This window comes from Coturnix japonica, chromosome 4 (assembly GCF_001577835.2).
Source record: "Coturnix japonica isolate 7356 chromosome 4, Coturnix japonica 2.1, whole genome shotgun sequence".
Classification (NCBI taxonomy): Eukaryota; Metazoa; Chordata; class Aves; order Galliformes; family Phasianidae; genus Coturnix; species Coturnix japonica.
This window is the reverse complement of record NC_029519.1, coordinates 72,260,574-72,279,942: the sequence shown is the minus strand read 5'-3', so window position 1 is coordinate 72,279,942 and position 19,369 is coordinate 72,260,574. Positions and strand designations below refer to the sequence as shown.

At 38.7% G+C, this 19,369-nt stretch overlaps 1 protein-coding gene and 1 long non-coding RNA gene across 2 annotated transcripts in view; both read left to right on the top strand.

Annotated features, from left to right (window-relative positions):
- Nucleotides 1-19,369, top strand: part of PPP2R2C (protein phosphatase 2 regulatory subunit Bgamma) — a 107,833-nt gene that overhangs the window by 16,027 nt on the left and 72,437 nt on the right. The gene's annotated exons all lie outside the window — the stretch shown is intronic.
- On the top strand, nucleotides 16,830-18,690 carry LOC107314027. Its single transcript, XR_001555277.2, has 3 exons — nucleotides 16,830-16,938; nucleotides 17,061-17,221; nucleotides 18,487-18,690. It is a non-coding gene; the product is annotated as an uncharacterized LOC107314027 (long non-coding RNA).

Genomic DNA, 19,369 nt, shown 5'->3' with positions numbered 1-19,369 from the left:
CTGGAAATTGAGTCCTCTATTTCTCCACAGAACAGGTACAGCATGGGCAGCAGCAGTGCAAGCTTCCCCACATTGCCCCACCAATGTGCCTCAACCCAGTTCGGAAGAGGTCACTTCTGGAGGTGAGTGGGTGATAAGTCTCTGTCCATGAAGTTATTGCTGCCAGGACAGACTGTTGGATGGAGACTGCCCCTGTGTCTTGAATGAACCACCAGTCTTTGATAGATAATCACTTTATGTACCGTAAAGCGGCGTGGGCTGGATTCATTGAGGTTGCATTATTCTGCTTGACTGCTGTCACGTTTTGGTATTGCTTTTTTGTTGGATGGCACCCTTGTATGTTTTTGTTTTTGCACTGTTTTGTTTTCAGAGACTTTGCCAATGCTTTATGTACACGCCTATTAAGTAGCATGCGGATAACTGAATGCAGTCTGGTTGTGAATGTGATGCTAAAGAGTTACTGATGGCAGCCATGCGTGCAAGAGGAGCATTAGAGCACTAGACCAGGAGGCATGCTTTGAAATGCACCAAAAATTGATAAGAAAGTGAATGTTGGTTTTCAGTATCTAAATGGACAATTAGGTTTCTGTTGTAAAGCCGTATCTTTATGTTTCCATTTTTCATAATTACTATGTAATTTAGATATTAACACTCATTAAGCTGGTAAACGGATGCTCTTTTTTAGATTATTTTACAATTAATGAAATCAGTCGATCTGAAGTTAGACACACAGCATCCTACGCTATATGCAAGTATTGTGTATGTGCTGTTGCAGTAGGTAGTTGTCACTTAAACCAGAAGATATGTGGTAGAGGATTTGAGGAGAAAAATTGTAAATTGATAGCAATCTTCAGAATAAAAATAATGCATGCTTACACCTGTGGCAAAGTAATTTTTCATGTACATTCCTGGGTTTACTTAAGAGCCCCATACTTCAAATACATTGGGTGCTATTCTGTTTTCTTTCTGTTTTAAATCTCTCAAATATATGGATGTAATATAGAAAATGGAAACAAAGGCTTAGCAGGGCTGTTAGGCTGTGGTGAAACACTTCTGCAGCTTCAAATGCTTTGTGAAGGATTTCTAACAACTTGATTATCATTTGTAGTTGAAGCCTGCAGGTCTGTTTAACTCTGCATGTACGGCTGTTTGTAAGCAGGTATGATAATAAAAGAACATACTGCAATTCAAATTTAACATTACTAGTTTCTGCAACATCTGAAAGAGTTAGTCTTCCTAACCAGAAGATTTTTCTTGTCTTTTGTTTGAATGATGTGGTTCAGAATGTTATTCATTCCATTCTGACTTTTTTTTTTTTGTCAGTGTGACAAGGAATGCGAGGTTTGGTTCATAAATAAAGTCAGCAATGGAGTCCTCTTGGGAAGTAAACTGTGACTAAATCATAAATTCAGTTTAAAAGTTTGAACATGATGACAGTTCACTGCATTAGGCAGTATAACATTGGATATATTTGCTAACAAATCACCTTATTAATATTTTTATGGTGCTAACAAATCACTGTGGAATTGGTATGTTGTTTTCATCCCTTCTGAATGCAGTGCGCATTGCAAGCTTCTCACTGGCACTGGCAAACCCTCATGAAGGTCCTGAGCTGGCCTCCCACACACCTCTGTAGACTGAGCCAAGCACTCGGCTCAAACCTTCCTCTAGGTCACATAAACCTTTGAAGACGACACAATTTAGCATCATTAAACTCTTTTTGTAATGAACCTTATTTTAAAATGAAGTATAAAAGTACAGTTAAACCATCATCAAGTATGAACACAAAAAATATGGAAAGGGGATTTTCTCACATTGCATTTTATTCATGCTGCATTTGTCTTTCTGTTTCTGAATGTGTTATCTTCAAATTGTGATTATACAGAGCCTGATTTTTGTGCATATTTACCTTGAATAATGGTGATCTAAAGGAATCTTCTTGTAAAACAAGGTATAACCCAGAGCATGAATAAATATGGCGGGATAATCCTCAGAACCTTGATCCCGGAGCCCTAACTTGTATAAGTAATTCTGTTGATTCCAGTATGACTGGTCACATGAGAAAAGGCTTCAGCATTCATAGTTACAGACTGCTATCCTGTGAGCTTCAATGTTATTATCCCTTCTTTACCTCCCATTATATCCTAGTGATTTTACAGCCTTGCTGGCTGTGTCCAAGGACTGGGAGTATAGGAAAGTCAAATCAGTCCTTGGAGAGCGTATATAAAAATACCTTGGCTGAGCCTCAGTGAGTTGATTTGAGGCTGCAGGTTCAATTCACGAAGGCATTATTCTCTTAAACCCTTCTCAGGTTTGTGTTGAATAATAACACTCTGGACTGTGAGTGGGTGCATTTGGGAGCTCCTTTTGCTAAAACTTTGTTCCTGTTTGTGTAGGTAATATATGCATTTATATGCAAGTGATCCAGAAGAAGTTTGCTTCTTCCTGATCTGCTGGAGGTATCTCTAGCAAAACAGATTTGAACCTAGTGTGGATTCCATCGGGCAGAAGTCCTGTTAGGTTGTTCAAAAGCTGGTTCTTGTTTAATGCGCTTAGACCTATTTCATGTATTGGATGTCTAAAAATGAATGATTGAGATGTAGCAGAAGGAATTCCTTATAATCACAACTTTATGTCACTGGCATCTGTAAGTGAAAGGAAGGCTAAGGAACTAAAGCTGTTGGGAATAAGAACTCATTTCTCAAATAGCAGGCTGTGTAATTGCTGCCATTGATTTACCATGTAGTTATCGTGGACTCCGAGCACGATGTCATTTAGTATTATGGTGGCAGTAGGAATGAATTTGTCACCTGTCTTCCAGGCCTTTATAGGTAGGGTTTGTACCCTCCATCTGCCTCTAGGTGGGCATCTTTAGTCTAGCCCAATTCATTGGTGGCCAGGATGTTGTTTCTAATTAGCACCTATGTAATGGCGTATATGGAAAAAGTTAGTTTATATACGTATTCAGTTCCTGTTAGTCTGCAGCCTGCTTGTAGGGGTTCAAGTGTTTGCACAGAAGGAGCTCATTGCAGGATCAGAGCTGACACATTTTTCTGCTTCCACACACCTGAGACTTTAGAATAGCCCATGATGCAGGTAATATAAATATAATTAAATATAAATATGCTTTTAACACTTTCTGTGCCAGCAGCAAAGAAGAAAACTATCCTCCAAAACCCTCAACAACATTTTAACTCATTTTATTATTTTCTTTTGAGCACTTTGGAAATTAAGACTGAGTAAAACTGTTCTGGGGGATTATCACCTTTATCTTGTAGCAGAGTACTTGATGAATACTGTAATGAATAAATTATTAATTAGAGATGTTAGCTGGAATTTTAGGGCAAAGATGACTGGAATTTATGGAATACACTGTAGCATTATCTACCAGTGCTCATCTGTGATATTTCTGTGCTGTGCTGACTGACATAGTGACATTTATATTGCCCTGCAATTTGCCAAAGGAGGAAGAAAAAAGGCTTATATTTCTAATTAAATAGAACACAACGATACACTGTATTCTTGCAATTCCTGACCGGGGTTGGGAAGACAAGGTCCTGTTTGTTTTCTAGGATAGGAACAGTAGAGAGAAATACTGAACAAAAACGTTGATCTGGATACCAGTTTCTTTTTGGAAGACTGATGTGATTTCATTATTTGTGTTTACACCACTATTGTAACTTCATGATGGAGGAGTCTCAGTGCTAAATCAATAAGTTTAAGCAAAAGCTCTCTCAGCCCAGTGGCTGCTAAAGGTACAGATAACATTTTGGGGTGGCTGCAGCCAGATTTGTGCCAATCAGTGCATTTTTATAGGGTTCTCTCCTCACTGAGTGCCTGTGCAGCAGGGAGGTGATGCTGTGGGCTGTGTCCTTCTCCTGTTACAGTTTTACAGCTGATTATGCAGAGACAGCAACGAGCTCAGTGTGAACTAGGTAACTCTACCCCTGTAACAGTGACTTCTCGCTTGGTGTGAGCAGTGCATGATTGTGTTTCCATATAGCTCATGGAGGAATCTGCCATGATGTCAGGTCAGAGCTTGTACTGACTTGGCATCTTTTCACAAGAACAGGAGATGAATTCATGAAATGCTACTTTGTAATATCGATGGACTGAGTTTTATTCAGCTTAATTTGGAAGCTGTATGCAAATGTTGTGCTCACCGTTTCCAGCAGTTAGATGCAGTACTGCTTAATGTTGGTGCATTGTCGTGAAGGAGTGATTATTATAGAATGGCCTGGGTTGAAAAGGGCCGTAATGATAATCTAGTTTCAAACAGGGAAGGAAGATGAGACCATAGCAGTAAAATGGGAGGGTGTATTCACTAAGGATCACCTTACCCTATAACCAATCCCATAAAGGCAGAAGTGCCTAATCATACCAAGAGCATGCACGGCATTCAGTACGAACAGCAAAGGAGGAAGGAAGAAGCACCGACCCTGGAGATGTTCAAGGAACTTTTAGATGTTGTGTTGAGGGACATGTTTACAGAGAACTGTTGGTGATAGGCGGTCAGTTGGACTGGGTGATCTTGTAGGTCTTTTCCAACCTTTTCCAACTCAGTGCCTTTGGGTGCTGTGCTGTGCTCCTGTCTTGAGGACTCCATAGCAGGCAGAGGTAGAATAGCAAAGGCTTTAACTTTGCTTGTGGTAACTTCTACTGTTAGAAGGTTTTTGCAGTTGAGAAGGACTGGGTAATTCCTGAGTATGCACAGGAATGTTTTTTCCCCACTTCTGCCAGCAGACGATCCTTTAAGGACTTTTGCTGGCAAGTTTTAGTCCCTAAATGTGATTGTGGCAGGGAGGATGCTGGGCAGCCTCTCCTTGGTGCTCAGCAGAACTGAGCACTGAGCACTGCTGAACCTGATCTGATAATTGTAGTAGCTGCAGAGATGAGGGATTCAGCTCCCCGTAAGAGCTGTCCAATGTAACAAAATAGGAAACTAGATGGTTGTTACAGGGTAAATGCCTTGACTTAATACTTCTCTGAAACCACAGAGGTACTTTTAAAAACGTAAGCTTTAATGTCAAATTTCTGTTCAAAACTAATATTACTTCTGAAATATAATAAAGAGTTTCACAGGTTGTGATAATGCCCATGATGCCTCCTAGTGCTGCTCTATAGCACTACTCTCTTAATATTTCTACGGTGTTTCTATATATAACCCAGATTTAACCACCACCAAATTGTAAATAATACTGGAATTGCATTTTAATAATAATTCCTCTGTCAGATTGTGTTTGAACTGAACTTTCTCATTCTTCTGTAGTTTGTTCCAGATCCTCCCCTGAACACTCAGCGCTTTCTGACCTCTGACACTGTGGATTAAAACACCAGATGGTTCACTTCTTGTAATGAGGGCCCCGTTTTTGGACAGGGATTTAAGTACGAAGCCAGTGATGATTTAAAAATCCACCAAAGAACATAAACAGTCCTTCAAAATTACACATGCAGTTTCAGACATCCATGAGTGGTAGCACAACATCGGATTTCAAAAGCCTTTAAAGATTCCTCAGCTTTCTCACATGCTATCAAAGAGAGTTATCAAAGCTCATTAAATGTCTTAGAAGCCAACATTATAGTGGTAGTTATCCCATACTTTCTGATCTCTTTTCTAATTGCTAAGTGGCATGCCATTTTTTTTAAGCTATCTGAAAGTAGATTTTAGTTCCATATCCACCCATTAACAAGTAGATATAAAGTACAGTGTAGGTCAGTCCCTCCTGTGCCTCTCAGGGACCAAAACAGATGTCATTTAGTCATCTTTTAGTAGGTATCTTTCAAATGCAGCCATTTGAGTTCTGGGTCTTCCTCTGTGCATCACCTGGCTTGGAAGAAATGCTTAATAGATGGAGAACGTTTGACAGAAGTACTGCTGAAAATACTTGTCTTTCTTCTGTGTCAATTAGCTGTGGTAATAGCTGTGAGGATTCAGAATTAATGGGTGATTAAAAAAACCCAACAAAACGAAACTTTTAACATGAAAGAGGATTTGTACTAAGGAGTTATCAACCGTGGTAACACAACAGGAGAAGCCTTTGCTCCATGAATAAAAATTTCCATCAACTTGCATTCTGCAGCTATTTAACTGAATGGATTGTTGAGCTCTGCCATAAGGCACGATCACATCTACATCATTTGTGTTATTGGTGGTGTGCTAGCACTGAGGGTCACTCGGCACAGCTGGTTCTGTAAACACATGAGAAGGAGCTGGTTTGTGCCTGGAGCAATGTTTCTGTTAAGGAGCAGACAACAGGCAATGTGTAGCTGTAGTAAAGTAGGGGGAACATGGGGTTGTGTTGAGGGCTGGTCAGCAGAGGCAGCAGCAGCTGGAAGAGGAACCCAGCTGCCAGGGATCTTTACTCAATGTTAATTCATTTATTGCTGCACCCTGAGGAACACCATTTGTCTTAGCTAACCCTGGAGTTGAAGTTAGACCTAGCAGATATTCCAAGTCTATGGAAATGTTCTTCATGTTGAAAGCATTTCACACTGCCCTTAATCACAATTTTCTGGCAAGTATCAATGAAACATAATCCAGACACTGTAATAACTGTATTCGGATATAGACAAGGTATGAGTACTGCTGTGGAGCTGAATAAAATTATATTGGGAATGTGAGTTGCTTTAGTTAACTTTTAATCCATTTTTCACCTATTATTAAATGTAAAAATAATAAGAGAATTACAAGTAGTGCCATAAATCAATGCATGTCCTGAACTGCAGTGCAAATCATTTTTATGAGAGCAAGCCCTTGTATTTATAATAAATCAAATTCTTTATCTTTTGAGCTTCCTGATTAAGGTAATTAGTCATTTATGTTGATACAGAGCCATCAGTGAATACTTTGCTTTATTTCACAAGTATTGAATCTTAAATAAGTTTGAAAAGGTCATTGGTTATAATTAGCTGCATTGTAATGTAAATTTGTTGTTTTGTTGGTGGGGAAATAGCTTCTTCTGACCTAGATTAATATGCTGAGCAATTCTCCTTCTGGAATTAGAACAAACTGTCTTTTAAGTAAGGTAGTGTCAGTAGCTAAGATGTCTTTGGAAACTGAGTATGGAAGAAGTTAATTTTTGGACTCTGAGATAAACACTAATATGAAATGCTAGGGACACTTGGATAGGGCTCCCTGTGCCAGCATCCCCCCTTCTGAGACTGCAGTGTTAGCTCCTTCCTCTTCCCATAGCAGCTTGGGAGAGGTCTGGTTAATGCCATTTGCAAAGTCTTTGGTAACTTGGGAACTGCACGAGCTGTCTACCTGTAAAACACTGCTGTTGGCTGAGAGATTCTCTTTGGGATGTAGTTCTTACCAACACATACTTTCCATCATTCCCACTGGTGAGGCAGTGTTGAGTTTTGGTTCCCTCACTACAAGAGTACACTGAGGCCCTGGAGTGTGTCTTGAGAAGGATAGCAAAGCTGTTGAAGTGGTAAAGGATCTAGAGCTCAAGTCTTATGGGGAGCAGCTGAGGGAACCTGGGTTGTTCAATCTGAAGAAAAGGAGCCTCAGGGGTGACCTTATAACTTTCCACGACTCCCTGAAAGGAGATTGTGGCAACGTGGGGGTTTGCCTCTTCTCACAGGTAACAGTGATAGTGCATGAGGTAATGGCTTTAAGTTGTGCCAGGGGAGATTCAGGTTGGGTATTAGGAAAATTTCTTCTCAGGAGTAGTGAGGTATTAGAACAGGATGCTCAGGCAGGTGGTGAGGTCTCCATCTCTGGAGATGGTCGAGGGACATGTAAATGTGGCACCAAGGGACATGGTTTAGTGGGTGTGGTGGGGATGGTTTAATGGTTGGACTGGATGATCTCAGTGATCTTTTACAATGCTATGGAATAAAGCCACATTTTACAGACAAAAGATCATACCAATGGGGAGAAGTTTAAAAAGTCTCCAGAGTTGTTTTTATGGATGTGAAATGGGGTAGCCTATTCTGATTGGCTGATGAGCCAAGTCATTTCATTTTAAGATGAATTTATCTTCTGGTGGCATTGTGGCTCTATCAATAATGGCTGAAGTTTTCATTATATTTGAAGAAAGATTGATATTATTTTTTAAATTTTCTATGTCAAACTCCAAGGATAATTATGAAAGTGAAATTCTTTCATTTCTTATTAGATTACATGCTTTACTTAGAGTTAAAATAAGGGAAACTTTCCATCAGTTCCTTTGGACACCTGCTGTGCAAGCTAATAGTGCCCTGCTTAATCTTAAAAAGCAGCGTCAGTCACATTCACATTTGAATTCCTGTGTAGAAGCAAGAGGACAATTAAGGGAGCAAAATTAGCTAAACTAGTGCTAGTTTGTACTAATACATTTCAAAAGCAGCTGCCTGGATAAAGTCTGCAGTCAAACAAATAAGTCAAGTTGTGTTTTTGAATATCTACTGATTTGTTTTCAGAAGGTGAGTGCTGTTAATATTGAAAAATACTTTAGTCTGTGTTCCTGTGGGTAAGTGCTATTAAAGTCAAGCTTGTTTTAGTAATGCTTATGAAGAAACAAGTAATAACAGTGTATGAAAATTTGAGAGGTTCCTCTTAGGAAGAAGAGGGGTTGTGACTAAGGGCAGGTAAATGTGAGCACCCGCATCATTATTATTGGTTTTTCTCTATTGTGAGTGATGAAGCGCTGAGCAATTTCACAAGGAAGCTTAAATATGCATTAGAGGAAGCCTTTACATCTTCTAAGACAAAGAAAGTGGGTTATTTTTCAGAGAATATTGTTCTTAGGAAAGAAACAGCACCAGGCAACATGAAATCCTCCACAAAGATGAACATTGTCACTTGAAAAGAAAATAGGTACTCACGTCTGTTCACCACCTGGGTATTAATGCAGCCAATTACTGTATCCTGCCTTTCAGACATTATTATGTTACAGCAAGAAAAGAGCCAATATTGTATTTTATATGACCTTTCTAATGCTGTATATACACATATAGATTCGTGTTATTTGTCTCTTTGATTTGCCAAATGTTTCTTATTTCTGGCTCAAGGCATTTATTTATTGCAAGGCTTCAAGCTGCGGTAAACAAGGTCATAGATTAAGAATTGATTTCCACAGTTGCTCTAGCATACAAACTAAATTTCTCTTGGTTGGTTATAAAAACCACAGCTGGGCATAAATTCATATTTTCAGCATTGTATTGAAATTAATGTTAAAGCAAATTAAAAAAATACTCTAAGTATGTATTGCATGCTTAATTTAGGGTTTCAGCTAAAGCTTAAGGAAAGCAAATTGTTTTTACACTGCAAGGTTCTAAATGAAACCATGTTATTACTGATCTGAAGCTTTGTTTTACTTGTTGTTGCTTTGTCTGCTTTTTGTTGACAGGTTATCTGTGCAGCTTTTGGCCAATTGTTGCGATCAATAAGTTGATCAGTTCTTTGTTTTTTCTATATGTTCAAGGAGATGTTGCTGGTTATGATAAGAGTGGAATATAATTTCTGTTCTTTCAAATTAGATGATCCTGCTATAAAGAGAAAGATCCTACTGTTTTGTTATCTTTTGCTTCATCTTTCCTTCCCCACCCTTCCCTCCCCCCATTTTAAGGTGTACTTTGTGATAGTAGAGTGATGCTGTGTACCATGATTGATTCATGTAATTGTCAAAGATGTTTAACTCCTCTATGAATCGCTGATGCAATACAGTTTCCTAGTAACTATAAAATAAAAATTAAAGTACAGAAATTGGCTCCTTAGACATAGCTTTAAAGAAAAGCTTTTGTTACATAATCCCATGCCCCTGCCCATCATGGTTCAGTTAGTTCAGTTGAGTGACCTGAAGTCACGATAAGTAATGTGTGTTTTCAGGTTGTAGTCACCTTCCTCAGGTGGCTTTGTGAACATTACCTTGGCCTCCACTGTTCCTATAAATGTCAAAGTTATTGTACCCGCCAATAGCAAAGATAAGAAAAATGAAATGTGCAGAAATAATTTTCTTCAGGCTTAGACTTCACTTTCTTCAATTTAGATGGGTGCTTTGGAGGACTGAAGTTGTGGAATTTATCTGTTGGTGCTGATTCCTATTCCCTCCCTGAGCTGTGATTTGTAAGATTAGAATGTATGGATCTCCTTTCATGGCTATATCTGTTTTGTTAGCACTTCATCTCATTTTACAGAATTTTTATCTGGAGCTTAATTGAAGGTATCCTAAATGAATATCTTGTCAGCATTTAAAAATGCATGTCTATAGGGAAATTCACTTTGACTTCTTAGGATTTCCATATGGAGATATCTCCAGAAATGCAACTTTGTGGTGAAATGAGGTAAATCAATTCAATCCAGACTTTCTCTGAATAATAAAACAGTCTTACTGGTAGCCCTGTTAGATGGAATTATGATTATCAAGTCTGGTAGTCAGGAAGGTTTCTTGTTAGGGTATGGCTGCAGGACTAACTGAAGTGTGGCTATTCCTGACTGAATAAAAGATTTCCAACCATTTCTGAAATGTAGGTTGCTTTTTTTGAAAAGCCCTTAAATATGTATAAAGAACCTTGGACTGAATCATTAACTTTGAATAAATTCCTATGACAAATGAGGGAAATGAAGAGAAAGCACAAATAGCTTGTTGAGCAAGACTCCTTGTGCATGGCTGGCTCCCTGCAGAGGCACAGGACTAGGACAGATGCATGTCTGATATGTCATTGCAGATCCACCTGAGGGTAGGCTTTGAAGGAGCAGAACCTTTTCAGAAGGAGATCTTTCTTTGGCCTCCTCTCTGCTCTTGTAATAGTTCAGATTATCAGGTGTTTTTTTTCCCTCTCTCCTTTTTCTCTCCAGTAAAACTAGATGAACAAATCTGCTGATTTACTTTTGTGCTTTGATGGGGTTGGTATAAGAACATAACAATGCTAGAAATCTACTGTTTTCTGACTCCTTTCGGATTTTTCTTGCTAATATCTGTATCCCTAGTGCCTTGCAAAGTCACTCTCTGCATTCACCTAATTCTCATGTTCTCTGTATTCTCCACGTAGAATCATCAGTGATGCCCAATGCAAAGTAATGAAAAAGGGTCTTTGCAACAAACAGTAAAGTTTGGTGAGCAGAGAGGAGGAGCATTCTCTCCGTCTGTGCCCTCTGCAATAGGAAGAGAGAAAGAAATGGAGGTGGGTGAGGGGAGATGAATGCTTTCCTGTACAGACTACCTGAAAACACTCAGTGATTTCTAGATGGAAGTTGGCAGTGCACATCTGGGCCAAGTCTTGTCTAGCCAAAGCCTAGAAGTTGGGTTTATGAAGAAATCTGTTATGAATAACGCAGTTTGAAGTAGTCTGCCCGCAGTAAGTGACTGGGACTGTGTCACTATCAGAGGTGTGTGTTATTGTGCTGACTTTTTACTTTAAGTCCATTTGGTATCTCAGCTCTTGATGCAAAATCTGGGGAACTGAAGGATCTTCTGACTTTAATCAGAGAGCTAAGCTTACAAAGTTTGCTGAAGGTTTAAATTGTGTAGATATAAATATTGTCATCATAATTAGAGTTTTGTTTTTTTTTTGAGATACATTTTGTGCTTTTTCAAATATTATCAAAAAATACATATCCTGCAGTGTATGTATCTGTTCCTGGGGATTCATTCCCTCACACCTGTAGCTGGAGGGAATAACAAGCTCACTGCAGAAAGACCAAATGGCCATAGTCATTTACATTTGATTGGGCATTTTCAGACTCAGACAGGTCAAAATGAGCAGAGATCAACACTGTTTGTGTGGCTGAGGATTCTTCCAGTCTGCGGGATTTCGTGGCAATTACACGAATAGCACCTGTGATTTCTGTGCATTTCCCTGTGCAGTGCTGCTCTGCAAAAGGCAATGAAAAAAAACATGCAAAAGTTATGTAAGTAGTGTCCTGCTGAGGCTCTTCTCAGTTCTCCTTGTTTGTGTTGTTCCTTCTGCAACTTCTCAAATAACTGACAAAGACTTCAAATTAAAGAAGTTAAGTAAATACAGAGTGTGTTGATATTTACTCTACACTTACGGGTTGTGATAAAGACATGTAGTCTTCATTCTGTTCATTACTGTGATGCAAAATGAGACACCTCATCAGCGTTTCCCAAGGACACGTTCTTGTTTATAGATGAACAAAGACATGTATAGATGAACAAAGTCTGATGTTTTTGTTTTCAAGAGCAAGAATTACATTTGTTTATGTTCCTATGAGTGTTGTAGATCAGCGTTTGGAATGTACATATCTCAGGTGTGAATATTCAGCCAGAGCTTGACACATTGTTCCAGTTATTTGTTTGTTAAGTATTTTTGTATTGCTAGAAACATGTGGATTCTTTTTACCAGCTGAAATATTTGCAGAGGATACTTCATCAATCAGCATTATTGTGGATCCATTCTCAGCCTTAGCAAAGTGCAGTAGCATAACATCTGAAAAACGTAACTTGATTCAAAACAACACCGTGAATCACTGCTGCGACTTTGAGGAGAGACACCAGCAGCATAAGATGATTGCCCTACAGGTTTCACTCCATGAAGTCTGCTCAGTGTTTTGCAGTGCCATGCATCTTCTGTTCCATGGCATACACCTGCACTGGCTCAATCAGCAGAAAATAGACCAAAACATGCAGATGCTGAGAGAAATGCTTGAAGAAGTTGAAGAAATAGAGGTCATCTGATGCGAAGCTTCCAGGTATGCCCTTCTTTTTATCAACAAAATTATATAGTTCTTGAACGACTCATTTTCTATTAGTGGATATCTGAATACAGATTTGTTTATAATATTTACTGCTTTCTTGTTGATGGAGGTTGAAGAATGGAGATGAACAAAATAATACAGACTATGGGCTCAGTTCAGAGGAAAGAGTACTGCTCCCTTAATTGTCTTACTCTTAAATGCACAATACACAATGTTATTCTTCCATTGTCGACACTCATCTTTACACTCTTCTTCTCCTTCATCTGCAAATGAAGTCCATTCCAAGCACCTTCAGGCTGTGCTGCTGTTTGTAACCTGTATATTATTTAGTCTCATTATGGTGCCAGAGAAGAGCTAGTCCTGTAGACAGGTAGTATATTCCTTCATTTTGCCCACTTCTAGTTGTGTCAAGCCATATGAGAAGCAGCATGTGTCTGTGCTGAGGCTTTCACCTCAGTGTGCTTCTGGAATTTGGGCTGATGCAAATACTCTATATGGGTTAGAGGGTTTATAGTATTTTGTTATAAGGTCCTCAGATATTGGACTTGGAACTGACTGACAAACGGTTTTGAAACATTGGGGGCTTAAGGGAGAAATGAAATGACTGCTCCTTTGTATAGCTGAAGTGGATCAATGGCTTTGTTTTTATGTTTTTGTTTGAAAGGTATCTCTTGCTGGCTTCAGAGTGGGTGGATTCAGCTTACTTCTGGATCCTCAGCAAGTCACCTGTGAGAGATCTTGTTTTCTGCTGGGTCTACAGACAGCATGGAAGTGGAGAGCATCTATGAGGTTGATTCTGGAGATGGATTTGGAGGTAAGGGTGCCCGTCACTTCCATTTTCATCCCAGATGGCTGGTTGCAGGGGAGCCTTTATGACTATGGACCACGGAAACCACAAAAAGCAAATATAATAAAGATGTCTACAGTTCTTTGATTGTACTGTGTTCCTTTACAAGCAGTGAATAAAAGTGATTTTGAAAACAACGGTCTCCTAGAGGAAGTGGCACATCTGGATTCTGCATGTACAAAGCATTGCTGTTTGGAGCCTGAGATCTTCCAAACGTGATGCAAACCCTAAGAAATTACAATAAAATTAAAAGCATGTAGCTCTTCCTCTATTTTTGTTTCTTTTTTCTTTTCTCACCTGCTGAGCAGCTCTATCATACATGCCATCTGTCTTGTTAATTATTTTAGCTGGACTGTTGAAAGCTACATGAAATGGCACTGATTTTCTTCTATACATATCCACTAACTGCACAACTGTCTTTGGTCAAATGTGTTGAATTCACTGTTGTGATTTATCACTTTAATAAAAGGGAAAGCAGAGTTCATATTACATACTTCTTCAGTCATGCTGATGCTTGTGAACACTAGGGAATTCTGTCAGTTTTTAGAACGATGATATACCTTTGTGCTACTGCTTTTTCCCACCAGTTTTTTAAATTGCTCATTTTATAAAGCTTCTTCTGAGACTAACTGAGCAAACAAGGTGTGGCGCACCTTCAACTGCCTATGGTGAACTCACTTTTAAACTCAGAAGTCTAAATATTGCTGGGAGGAATCGTGTTCCTTCCGAATGAAAGAAAGGTTAGAACATGAATCATAGAACCATAGAATTACTCAGGTTGGAAAAGATCTCAAAGATCGTCAGGTCCAACCACAGCCATAGTACCCTAATAACAGCCCTCTGCTAAATCTTAAACATGGTACAAATAGAAGAGTTGGTGTGCTGTACATCTGTTGATGACTTGGGTATTTTCTTGTGGTGATCACTGTGACAAGACAGGTGTTTTTTAAGTAGATTGTTCTGAGCTTCTGCTGAGACACTCCCTTAGATGTTTAGTATTTCTTTAAGACTTTTCTTGGGCCCTAGCTGTATCAGCAATATTATGTAGTGAAGGTGCAAGTTATCCTGCCTTAGCTCTGAGTTTTCCTTCATATTAATGCGTTGCCTCCAGCTGTTCATCAAGCAGCAGCATCAGTGCAAATATGTACACGTGAAATTTAGTTTTTTTTAACAGAAATCTCGGTAGTTCTATGAATTAGATATTTTATCATAATAACTATTATTACAAGAACAGTACCAGTATTTATGTTTTAGTGATGCCCTTCTGCTGTGTGGGTGAAGGGTAACAGCAGCATCCTCTCCTTCTTTCTGACCATTTGTCTTATCCTCTGCCAGAGTTTTTGAAACACTGCAACTGGAGCCATTGTCTGACCATTAGTGATTAGGGTGCTTTTTCACTTCGTATCCTGTCTCAGGAACTAATTTCCTGGCCTTATCATTATGTCCTTCACTGAATCTCTGCTGCAGTACTGTATCTTTGTCATTTCTTTCATGCCACTTTGTGCATGGAAAAATTCTTTCAGAGCTAAGGTCAAAGAAAAGAAAATGTATCCCAGCCCTCTTTTAGACTGACCTTTGCTGTTACAATAATTTATTGTCCTTGATCTATGTTGTCTAATTTGTATAGGCAAGACTGAGTGTGTGTGTGTGTGTGTGTGTGTGTGTACACATGATGAACAAATGTACTTCTTGCTTTGTTAATTCATACGTCTGTTCTCTGATGGAAGTGTTTCCTGTGACTGTTTCCTGTCAGGCTGCCTGAATTTGAGGGTCAAAGGTTCTTACGAATTTTTTGGCCTTTTTCTGTCAGAGACAAATAAATCAGTAGGTTAAAAATCCTCTAATGGTCTTTATTTCATTGGTAGTATTTTCAGATTCAGGAAGGTCAAGGCCCCTCCCCTAGCTTTAATACATACAAGGGTTTGGATTTTCCTGGTTGTGGGTGGCTGATAGCACTCTTTAATATCAATGGGAGCTCACCAGGAATGTTGCCTGTGGAAGTCAAGTAACTTGATTTGATGCTGTAGAGTTATGTACTTCACTAAGATGTCTCTGGTTTAAAAGCAGTGTAGGTAGCTGTGCTGTAGGTCTTGTATTTGGTCCTCTTCACTTGGTATATTACTTCATGGTAGGTTTTGAATTCCTTTTCAGTTGATGCACAGAGAACAATGGAGCTGTTTTCTCTTGGCCTACAAAGCCTAAACGCAGTGAACTTTATCTGCCTCAAAGAAGGTTGTGCTTTCCTGAAGCAGAAGGCCTCCTGCCATTTTTCCTTGAGCAATATTCTGCTTCCTATATTTTTCTTGTAAACCCGATGCAGATTTTACAGGCTGTTGTCATTAAATGATTGCTTTTATTATTACTTGGCTACTTTGATGTGTTCCTAAAAGCAGCCACTAAAATGGACAATGTAGAGTTAAGCATATTTTGAGACGTTTCTTCAGAAACTTGTAATCTTTTTCAATATTGAGTGATAAGATTATTAATTAAAACTAAAGGTCATCATCTATTATTGCTCTGTTTCCATGACTTGATTTTTCAATCTTTAATCCTATTTGTTTTGGCAAAGAGTCTGCACTGGGTGGATCTATATGTTGAATCAATACCATAGCACACATTTTTCCTTGTTTGCTGTATTTAATGAGAATCTGAAGATTTGCTGCTGCCCTTTGCAGTTGCAAGGTATGAATGGGGAAAGATTAGGGAGAGGTTAAATGACTTGTGTTGTTCTGTTGCGCTGCTGATGTTACATCAGGTCTGCTCTTAGCCTGGTGTTTTCACTTGTAGCTCTTGTTGAAGTACAGAATCCTTCCTGCATGCTAGCAAGGTTGTAAGTCAGTTGCTATGGTATTCAGCATTTTATGTAGCCAATCGGCTTGCTTTTGTGGTGATTCAGCCCAGAATAAGAAATCGGTCACACAGACCAGAGCCGTAATCAAAAGAACAGCTATTGTTGGCGTGAAAATCTACAGAGGTTGGGAAAATATGAGTTTTCAGAAAATACTGATAACAGTCAGTGTTTATGGTGTTTTTTCTACTATATAACTAAATGTTAATGATAGCTGTCGTGACAGTAATTTTTCAGGATTATGATAAAAATTGAATCTATGGACTAATTTTTGCATCTTGTTTTATCACTCTAAAAGGTTTTGGTAATTCACAGCTAAAAATTACCAAGTATTTTTATCTTGTGGCCATTTTTGATTCCACTGCAGCACATAGTACTCAAATATCTCATTTTGTTACAAAATGGTAGCATGCTTCTGGCATCCTGTTACTTGCTGGTGGTAGATTACTGGGTTCTCCTTGCTTGTCTTATCAGAAAATTCTGGAACGTTGCAGTGTAGTATAGAATGGCTTTGAGTGTCATAATGGAGCTGACATGTTAGCGCAGTCATCCAGGGTCATAAGGAAGACAGGTTACTTGGAGAGGGGTAACATTCCGGTAGGTACTATCCAAAAAGGGACAACAGGTGCCTGTGGACCTAAGTCCTTTTATAGGCTTTTAAGAAACACTTGTAGGTAGGTTTGTTCTCTTCCCAACTCTGTCCACAATTGTATCTGTAGGACAAACAGAATGTACCAATGCCTTTAAAGAAAACTTCATCACTCTGAAGATGTGCCTATACCACAAATACATCTTCTTCGTTCCAATGTAGAAATGACTAGAAATGCTTGCAGAGGAGAATGCTACCTACCAAAGGCCATCAGATATCTAATCACAACAGGTATGTGGAAGCACATATTTGAATTTGTAAATAGCTTTACAAAAAAAAAGTAATAATTTATTCTAGGAATTCTTTTTATGTACTCTGTATTAGCACAATATCCTAGCCCAGTGGATAGCAGATTCTCCTAAGCCATGAGGGCTTTTGTTTTCTTCTCTAAACCCACTGACAGTGGGACATGCTGACAGTGAGCACTGACACCTCTGCTCTCACTGAGTAGGAAGAGAGTTGTCAGGGGTTTGGTTATGAAAGTAGATGAATGTTGAAGTTGAATCTTGGAGAGGTTTTAAATGATGCTCCCAGTAAATGATTAGGTGAGGTCTCCCAGTGGTGGCAAAATGGTATAGAGATGAATGAATTTATTTGTTACTCAAATCACTGCAGTCACTGATTGTATTAAAAAAGAATGAGCATCTAAATTTCTTAAGCCAGAATGTGTACAAGAGTGCTCAAAGTCTTGAAAGTATTTTCTGCATGGGCCACTGCGTTTATATACTATTGCAAAAAATTCTATGCAAGATATTAATTTCAGTAGTTTTTGGTTCCTCATCTTAATTGCAGATATATTCCTACTTTCACTTACGAATTGCCCTTTACTAATAATTGCCTTTGTCTACTTGCCACTCAGCTTTTGCAAGGTGAATTGTAGGGAATGGGATTTCAATTAGAAAAGCCCTGTCTTTTTAAGGAAAGGGCAATGGGAGAGTTGGGAAGTGGATTTAAATTCAGCTACAAAAACGATACTCTGTGCTGATCTGGTGCTCAGAGACTTGGCTTGCTTCATTTGATGCTTTATTTTACCTTTCTCAGGCTATTCACTGCATACAGTGATTCTTTTCAGGCTGTTATATATACCAATCCTCTGCCAGTGTTAATTATCATAGCCCCACTGCTTTTGGAAATTATGATGGAGTTATGATAGTCTGCATGCCAATAAGACTTGCTTCATTTTTACCACAGTAATTCTACGTGCTTGATTTGCATTCACTAGTTACTAAAAGTGCCGCTTTTAATAGCAGAAATGTAAGTAGAAGAAAAACTCTGCCATGTGTAGGATGTGTGCAGACACACCCCTGAGTGACTAATGTGAGTGGATCGCTGCTTTCTGGACTAAATTCACATAATGACAAATACCTTCATGAAAAGGTATTATCAGCAACTCATCTTTCTGAATTTCAAAGATATACAAATGTAAATGTACGCATGTGTAAATAAGCATTGAAATCATCCTGCCGTGTGTAACAATTTTTTTTTCCCCTATTCAGAACTTGCATCTATTTGCCTTTCGATATATCTTCAGAAAAGAAAGGCTTTGGAAGAAAATTGAAAGAAACAAATCAAAATGGAAAATATATTTCCACAAGGTTCCAAGAAATTATTCATTTTGATGCTATACAGACTCAGGATGAGGGACTGATTGCTTGGACTTCTCTGGTTTGAGTGTTAATAAAATGGGTTCCTTAACTTCATCTCCTTTTGTTCTGATGACAGACATACTGTTTGCTTCTATGAAATAGAGCGTTTTATTTTTAATGCTTGTGTGATTTGTTATTCCATACCACTTTTTCAGTTTTCATTAAGAAGATCCTACCTTTCAATGAAAGAGAAGGGGCACCTGTTCTCTAGATCCTGTAGACTGATGTTCCGAGGTCCATTTCAAATTCTGAGTGAATCAGTTCATTTCTTCTTAAAACTCTGCTTCAGCAAGCATTCTGTTGAATGGTTTCTGATGGTGTGTGAATTGATGAATCTGAGCCAAATCCCTTCAGTGGCTGTACAAAGGGCTTCCAGTTACTTAGATCAGCAGTGAACTATGGTACCTGTCTGGTAATTCAAGAAATAATTCTTACCTCCTTAGGATAAAGAGTTTCAGACAGGAAAATCACTCAAGTGTCTGCAAATCACACAGGAGGAAGTGAGCAGAAGAGCTGGAGAGATCTGGCCTGAAGCTTTTGATTTACACTCTTAGAAGTTGGGAGAGTCCATTGAGAAGGTATTTTTCTTTTATTGAAAGAGATTGAGAGAACAAGGTGCTTTCTTGCTTACGGGGGTCTACAGTTTTGTTCCTGCTTGAAAAATTAACCTTAGATGAGGAAAAATTTCACCTTTTTTTTGTCTTGAATTTCTTTGTTTTTTAGGGAAAGCTAT